We start from the raw sequence: 8457 nt of genomic DNA, 5'->3' as shown, positions 1-8457 counted from the left end.
GTTGGTCTCTTCTCCCAAGTGACTAGTGACAGGACAAGAGGAAATGGCCTCAAGTTGTGCCAGGGGAGGTTCAGGTTGGATATTAGGAAAAATGTCTTTACTGAGAGAGTGGTGAAACACTGGAACAGGCTGCCCAGGGAGGTGGTGGAGTCACCATCACTGGAGGTGTTCAAGGAACGTGTGGACATCGCATTGTGGGACATGGTTTAATGGGCATGGTGGTGTTGGTTGATGGTTGGACTTGATGATCTTACAGGTCTTTTCCAACCATAGTGGTTCTGTGATCCTGTAATTCTGTGATTCAGATTTGTTCACTCAGAAGAATTCATTCCTAAAGTGCAGATAATTTATGCTAAAAACATGGCTATGTATAAAAATGTTAACTGGAACAGTCTTACAAAAGGAATCGATTTTGTCTGTTCAAAAAACGTCTGCCAAATTATTTCTATGTTTCTGTTAATGCATATCCATTATAAATATCAGTGAATATAATCTCTTTTAGAATGATTCAGCCTTTGAGAAACAAACATTGTTATTAATAAATTAATCAGCCAAATGAATATGTTTCAAAATAGGTATGATGGCAAAAATATCATATTTCCAGGAGAATGCTTCATAAATAATTTTTTAGTTATAATTCCATTACATACTCCATTACACAGGATTATATAGATGACATGCAATAGTGCTTTGGTGATTAGAACATTTATTTTACCATAACAGAGAGTGTTAAGGTAACTCCCATTTCTCATATATTAATTTGAACATAATTCAAGGTGAGAAGAAAATCTGTTTTTCCTTCTGTTATTACTGATTTCTTCAAAGTTCAGCTTACCAAAATCTGCAAAAGTAGCCTACGGTTTACCCTGTGTCTCACTGCCCAGGTTCCAAGACTTGAAGTTACAATGGGAGGCTACAAGGCAGTGGCCAGGGTGTCACAGCTGCTTCATTTAAAAACAGAGCAGCATGTTTCCTGCTGACAAGTTGTTATGCACGTACAAAAAGCAAGGCACAGTAGCAAATTGCTTCTTCCTACTAGTAGTTGCTCTTACTACCTATTTCATTTCCACTGCTTTGAGCTATACTAAGTCTCACAAAAGGTAACTTTAAAGAGTAAGGTGGCATGAACTGCTTGGATTTTACTGCTGCATATAGTTCCTCCTCTACTTTAAAGCTCAGCCAAATATGTATATATTTTTTTTAAATCAAAATAGAACTCTCTATCACATTGCAGAAGGGAGGGGTAAATTGTCACTCTTCCACTGAACAGTATGTATTCCCCACGTACCCCCATTAAACTTCCACTTTATTCTAGTTCAAAGTTTTAAAAGCTTGATGGTGGGAAAAACAGAATCATTTTTAAGATAAGTAACAAAGCATTAACTTTTTTCTAAGGACGTATTTCCAACACAAAGTTCGTATTCAGTTAAGATCTTGACTAGTTCTGTCACCTAACGCAACAACAACCCTGTCATTAGTTCTGGTGATTCACAATCAGATTGATGTCTATCGACAGCAGTTCTTAAACAAAGTTCACATGGTTTATAATCTCCAACAAAATAAATAACTCCTTTAAAACTATAAAAGTATGAGATAATAAAAACCTTCCAAAGTCTAGGGATGATGTCGATAATTTGCTACCAACAACACGTAGTATCTCACTGAAAAGACACATTGCTTCTGATCCTGGAGAGTAGTGAACAATGCCTTTCTATATTTCAAACACTGTAGGTAGATTTCCACACCTGTCATTTCTGCACCAGTTCCTGAAAGTTTGGTTAAAAAACAGTAAGTACAGTATTTCTTTAAACTTCAAACTGAAATGGCTTCGCCAGATGTTACTAATCTCCTGAAATTAGATATTACTAGTTTGGAATGAGACACTACTAATAGATACTGGAATTAGATATTCATAATCTCCTTGAATGGTTTGAGTATGCCGGTGGAGCACTGAATAGAGGAAACAGTTGTTTAGACTTCCAAAAGCTATGCCAATAAAGAAACAAAACAAGTCATAGGATATGAAAACAAACTGGACGAAAAACTAGCTCCTTAGAAGACAGAAAGCAAGAACAGAATTAAACAGTCACCTTCACCACTGCAAAGGGTTAAGAACAATATTCCTCAAGGTTTGATCAGAAAACCTCTCATTAATGATGGCTGCCGAAAAGAAGGAGCAGTGAAACAAGATCTCAGGATGGCAAAAAGTACTGTGGGCAGGAGAAAAAAAAGAGGAGTGCAAGGAACTTCAGGGTGATCCCCATCAACTAGATTAATTTCTCAATTTGATGGCTAGTGACGAGCAATGTAGGCAAATGGCAATCAATGAATACTGGTGAAAAGCATGTAAACTACTACCTTACATGCTTCCAAATTAACCGTATGCTCTCAGAAAGGGAACTTGAACACTATATATGTACAGCACAGTGAAATGCCCTGCTCAGTGCAGGGCAGGGTTGCTGACACAATAGCTAACAAGGTGAAGGGATGTATACGTGGGAAGTGTTAATGACACAAAGAACATTAAAACTGCTCCATGAAACAACAGTGCAGACATCTGGAACACTATTACTCCTTCTCTTAAACAGAAAGATACTGCAGAATAAAAGCATGGCAAGAATGATCAAGGACATAGAAAAGGGAGAGAAGAAAAAATGGGGCTTGCTCACCCTAGAAAGGCAAAGAATAAGAAGCTATAAAATGAAAATATGTAGGCAAAATTGGAGCTCATTTCAGAGCCCTTACAATGATTTCAGCTGTAAAATCCAAATTCAATATATAGTGTGGTCTGAACCTCTATTCTGCACTAGACTGGAGAAAAGGAGGAGGGAAAAATTTCACAGAAATACAACTCTACTATTAAGCAATAAAATACATTAATATATTTTTGGAAGGAGGTAGGGAGAGTGGATGAAGGTTCATTATTAAATTGTGCCATGCGTGCCCAGCTGTGGTAGAGAGAGACAGAACACAGGACTGGTAGAAATAAATAATGCAGTAATTTGGGTACAGCGCACATGTGAGACCTCCTCCTGAAGCAACATGGTTTGGCCCTGCATGAAGCACATGAAATTCTGACAAATCACTGGATTATCTGATAACGGAGAAATATTTGTTCCTTCCAGGCCTCCAAGTTTCCTAATGATAAATGCATTTAACGGTCTAGGGAGCAGATCAGCATTTCAAAACTGGATCCAAAACCTGGCAAGCAACCGAGTAGGGAGCAGCTTACAGCGAGCATGGAGCTATCAGGAGCCAGCCAGCAGGAAAACGCTGCGGAGGCATAAGACTGCGCAAACACCTTTTTCAGGGCCACAGGGAGATGGCTCCAGCTAGCTGGGGTCTACAGTCATAAAACTGCCACTAAAAGCCGGTGCTTACAAGACAGGTTTAAGGACAGAGTAGAGCTCAGCTTTGTATTTAAAAACACAGTTGTTAGAGTAGTGTGGTGCGTTGGCCTCGGCTGGCTGCCAGACACCCACTCAGCTGCTCCCTCACTCCTCCTCCTCAGCAGTTCAGAGGGAGAAAGATGAGAAAGCTCATGGATCAAGATAAGGACAGGAAGATCACTTACCAATTATCATCACAGGCAAAACAGACTCGAATTGGGGAAAATTAATTTAATTTATTGACAATTCAAACAGAGTTGGATGGTGAGAAACAAAACCACCTCTCCCCCTCTTTATTTCCCCAGATTCAATTTCACTCCTACCTTCCCAACTCCTCCACCTACTCAACCCCACCCAGCAGCTCAGGGGGTGGGGAATGGGGAGTTGCGGTCAGTCCGTAACAGTTCCTCTCTGCCGCTCCTTCCTCCTCCGCACCATTCTCCTGCTCCAGCATGGGTCCTTCCCACAGGCTGCAGTCCTTCATGAACCGCTCCAGTGTGGGTCCACTCCATGGGCTGCAGTCCTTCAGGATAAACCTGCTGCAGCGTGGGTCCTCCCATGGGCCACAGTTCCTGTCAGGAGAACCTGCTCCTGCATGGGCTCCTCTCCACGAGCTGCAGTTTCCTTCAGGAAATAGCTACTTATTCCACCGTGGGGGCCTCCAGAGTGGATATCTGCTCCAGCATGGTCCTCTCCATGGGCTGCAGGGGAATCTCTGCTCCGGCACCTGGAACAACACCTCCCCTCCTTCTTCTCCGACGTTGGTGTCTGCAGAGCTTTCTCACACCTTTTTTTCTCACTCCTCACACACCGCCTGTGTGGCGTTTTACCCTTTCTTAAATACACTTTCCCCGAGGTGCAACCATCTTGGCTGAGGGGCTCAGCTGTGCCTGCGGTGGGTCCACTGGAGCCCGCTGGAACCAGCTGTGTCCAGCATGGGGCAGCCCCAGCCTCTCCTCACAGAAGCCCCTGCAGCCCCTCTGCCAGCGCCAGGGCACCTGCACCCAATACAAGTAGGTATCTGCCTTTCATAAAATCTCTGTTATCTTTGAAGTAGACTCTCTGCTCTGAATATTTAAGGCTAGTAATTACACTGAGGGTAAAACTTGATTACCTAAAGGCTGACAAGTCTGATAAATCCATGTTAGGCATTTAAAACAGGTATTTAGCTCACAAGCGATTTAACGAGACAGACAGACAGATAGATAGTCCTCTGAGCCTGAATCGAGTTACCCAATTTTAGGTAACCAAATTGGAGAACTGGATCCTTAAAGTGTCCTTGTATTTTTTAACTTTCCAGAACTCAGTGACTCATCTTTAAGCACACCAAGTGAAACTATGGAAAACAAAAACTGCCACAGGTTGAAGAATTTTCCAGTGTCAGACAGCAAAATAAAACTTATCTGAAACAATCCTAGCTCTTGAAAGATTGACATCTTTACCAATGACTTAAGCGGGATTTTAACATGCTTTCTCACTTAGTATTTCCTTCCTTGTTACCAATTGTACTGACCTGAAGGAGATGAGTAATAATTCCACACTCAAGAATACTGCTTTTCAGTGCATAAATCATTGAGACTGAAACTAGAGCTAAATGAGAAAGATGTATTATCCTACTGAAAATATAACAAATTGTACATTAGTGGTAGCTCTCCCTACTGCAAATGCAAATAGTTCATGTACTCTTTTATTCTCTTCCTTTTGGACTCAATAGCAACTGATGTTTTATGTCAAATTACTTTATATGCACTGTCTGGTATAAAAGATCTGTTTTATCAAGACAGCCAGTTGTCTGACAACAAATACAAGTTCAAGTAACATTTGAAAACTTCAGATTCACATAAGCATTTCCTGATTTTGAAAATTGGGTTCTCTTATCTCTACTTACCTCTTTATAACCATAACATTGAAGACTTAGAACTAGAGGTACGAAGGTTGCAGTATCCAAATTTTAGAAACTCTACCATCCAGTGGATTTCCTACAGAAGGCATGCAGAAAATCAGGTACCCAGACACCGAGAACGAAGCTACATATGCTAGCCAATACGAAAACTGAAGCTAAAACGGGAGATTGAAAATAATTGGGCATCTAACTCCAAGCTAAAAGGAGGCGGCAGCCAGTTCACAAATATAGCTCCCCCCTTTCTCAAGTCTATTCACCCATTCGCAGCAAATTGCATTGTGCTTAGGAGCTGCACCTCAAAAATGAGAAACTTTTCAAGCCTGCTTCAAATTAAGCAAGCCAAAACCAGTTTTCCCCCTTTCTCCAGAGCCTCCTACCAATAGATTATGGGATACACTCACACATACTTCCTCATGGGTTTGCAGTGCTCTGAGACCGCGTATCAGAGCAGCTGCAGGAATGCCTGTTCTCGGCACCCACTGCAATCTGGACACAGTCAAGGCCTCTGAGCAGCTTCGTGGCCTAGGTTTCAGACAATTTTGCACATGCTCAGTAGCAAAAAAACCCCAACACACAGGCACACATTTAAATATTACAAATTATATCAAATGTAGGAAGTTGCTGGCTATCAGCTAAGCCACCAAAATGAACCGTGTAGCCTGTCAAAATTGTCCAATAATGCGTATTAGTTTAAACATCCACGAAAGAATGTTGGTCTTCCTCTCAAGAGCATTGAGAGTTCCCATTTGGGCTACTCTAGCAGTTCCCCTTTTGGGCAGAATATGTTAACTCCCCCTAACATAATTCAAAATTGTTAACCAAACAAACATTAATATTTCTGATATGAAGTAAATGTAGTTGTTTATCAAGTGATGATGGCAGATCAAGCTGTTTATACCACCACTTAATATTCTTAAAGCTTATTTATTTCGATTAAAAGACTACAGACAGAAAATATGGCAGAATTCAAAAAACAGCTTTTCAAGGTGAACTATGTATCACTGTCACAAAATAAAAGATGACTTTACATATGATTTTATAATGGATCTTATGTATTTGTGCAGTTGGTAATATACTGTTGCTCCTGAGCCTTTCAGCAACATTTTACTTATTGCTATGGAAGCATTGATAAGCTGCATAGGATCACTTACATCATTTTAGTTCAGGCACGTTTCAAATCCTCACACAGCCTCTCAGGTTCAACCCTGGTAAATCTCTGGGATTTATTTTGGGATTTGACCTCCACCTACATGATCCTTGTTACATCACTTCGTAATAGTTGTAGTTCAGCTGTATGTTACATATGTTGCGTATGTTACGTGTGGCAGTCTGCAGTTCCAATGTATCAACCAGTACAGGCAACAAATGGACTTCAAAGACTGGACACTGGACCTTTAAACAACTATGTGATTTGAAGAGAAGGTGCAACTTTATTCTTCAGTGATTTGGAGGCTTGTAAATTAACCTGCAGATTTAACTCTGGCACACTCTCGTGGAAATCAGCTTTGTAAAAAGGCCACTGGATCAAGCCCAAGGGGTTGAAAAAATAATAAGCAGGCTGCCTTACCCTCATGAATCATTACGCGTAATAGTTTAAATCAACAATTCTTAAATCCTATAACCTCTTTTAAAAGTACATTTTTCAAATTTTATTACTATCTGTTACATCATATTGCATTTTCCATAGTCTGTGGCCACTGATACCGCCTGAAAAGGCACATACTTTATATGCATAGCCTAGTAACCTCAGTACTAAAGATCTGTCAAACAAATACGCAACCTCCCACAGGTACTGCAGGATGTGCGTATACTACACACAACACTGCATATTCATATATGTATAATTTATAGTTTTAGAATGAAATGCATATGATTATCCTTGATCCATTTGATGGTTGAATCCCTGGCACCTTGTAGTAGCAAAATAATCTTTTAAATAAATTGAATTATTTGGATTGAGTTTCCCTTCTATAGCTATGAATTATTAGTAATACAGTTCAATTTTCTAAGATTTACGAAAATTTTTTGCGGACCATTTTATAGGAAAGTATTATTTTTTAGACTGGAAACTGTTTAGGAGAAACTAGCTGTGTATATTGAATGGAACATTGTAAACCAAACCCCAATATATTACAAATTACAGTTGACTGGACAACTAAGTTACATCGTGTTGTTTCTGTTGCTAGTATGGGTTAGCATGATGCAGGTATCCATGTTTCTATACAGCAAATAAGGTCTGTGCAAGGATTCTGTACCCACTGTCTAAAATTTACCAGTTCTGCCAACATCTCTGTCAGTGCATTCATTTGCCAAGGTAACTCTTAAAAGTGAACATAACAAGGGCATGAATGAGGCTAAAACACAGCAGATTTACATTTACAAATGAGTATCTATAAAATATATATCTATGTTTACATGTGTGCACATGCATGCATGTGAATGTTACCCATTCAAATTCACTCCCTGCCCACTTTATGGAAACTATCACAGCCATCCCATTTGGCTAGGGAAGGAAGGTGAGGTAATTTGTGTCACGTTTCACATGCAGTAACAAGGCATTTGACAGAAGAGGATTTAAGAGACGCTAATGAAAAGAGATGGCAACATTGGAGAAGGCTGCCAGACAACGTGCTGAACCGAAATGACAGAGCTTGGGTGCAAATTGGATGACAAAGGCTGGGATGCGCAGAGGTACACAGAAGGCAAAGCTGAGAGACGCTGACATGGAAGGACGGTGTATAATTTTTTAAAGCTGGTGTGCTCGTTCCTGAAGTCGTTCGCTGCTTGTTTATCATGATTACCCTTGCTGATTAGACATCTTGACAGTCCCATTATCATCTGCACCGTATATTTTTCTACTCAGATGGTTTTAGCATACATACTCAACGAAAACGACATAAAAAATATCAGAGAAAAAAAATAACTTGTGCCGACTGAAGGCAAAGTTACGCTATTTCAAAAACTGTAACATCTGAAACTACAATTTACTCAGCTGTAACAATGAAAATTACAGATTTTAAATACAACAGTTCTCTTACTACTTGCTTTGAATGTAACGACTCTGACTCTGGAAAACAAAATACAGTAAAAAGCGTTCACTACTAACCAATACCAACATTTACATTTAACATCATTTCTCCAGAGATTTAAAGTAACATTCACGTC

This window comes from Gavia stellata, chromosome 1, assembly GCF_030936135.1.
Source record: "Gavia stellata isolate bGavSte3 chromosome 1, bGavSte3.hap2, whole genome shotgun sequence".
Taxonomy (NCBI): Eukaryota; Metazoa; Chordata; class Aves; order Gaviiformes; family Gaviidae; genus Gavia; species Gavia stellata.
The sequence above is the reverse complement of the archived record's forward strand: the minus strand, read 5'-3'. Positions refer to the sequence as shown.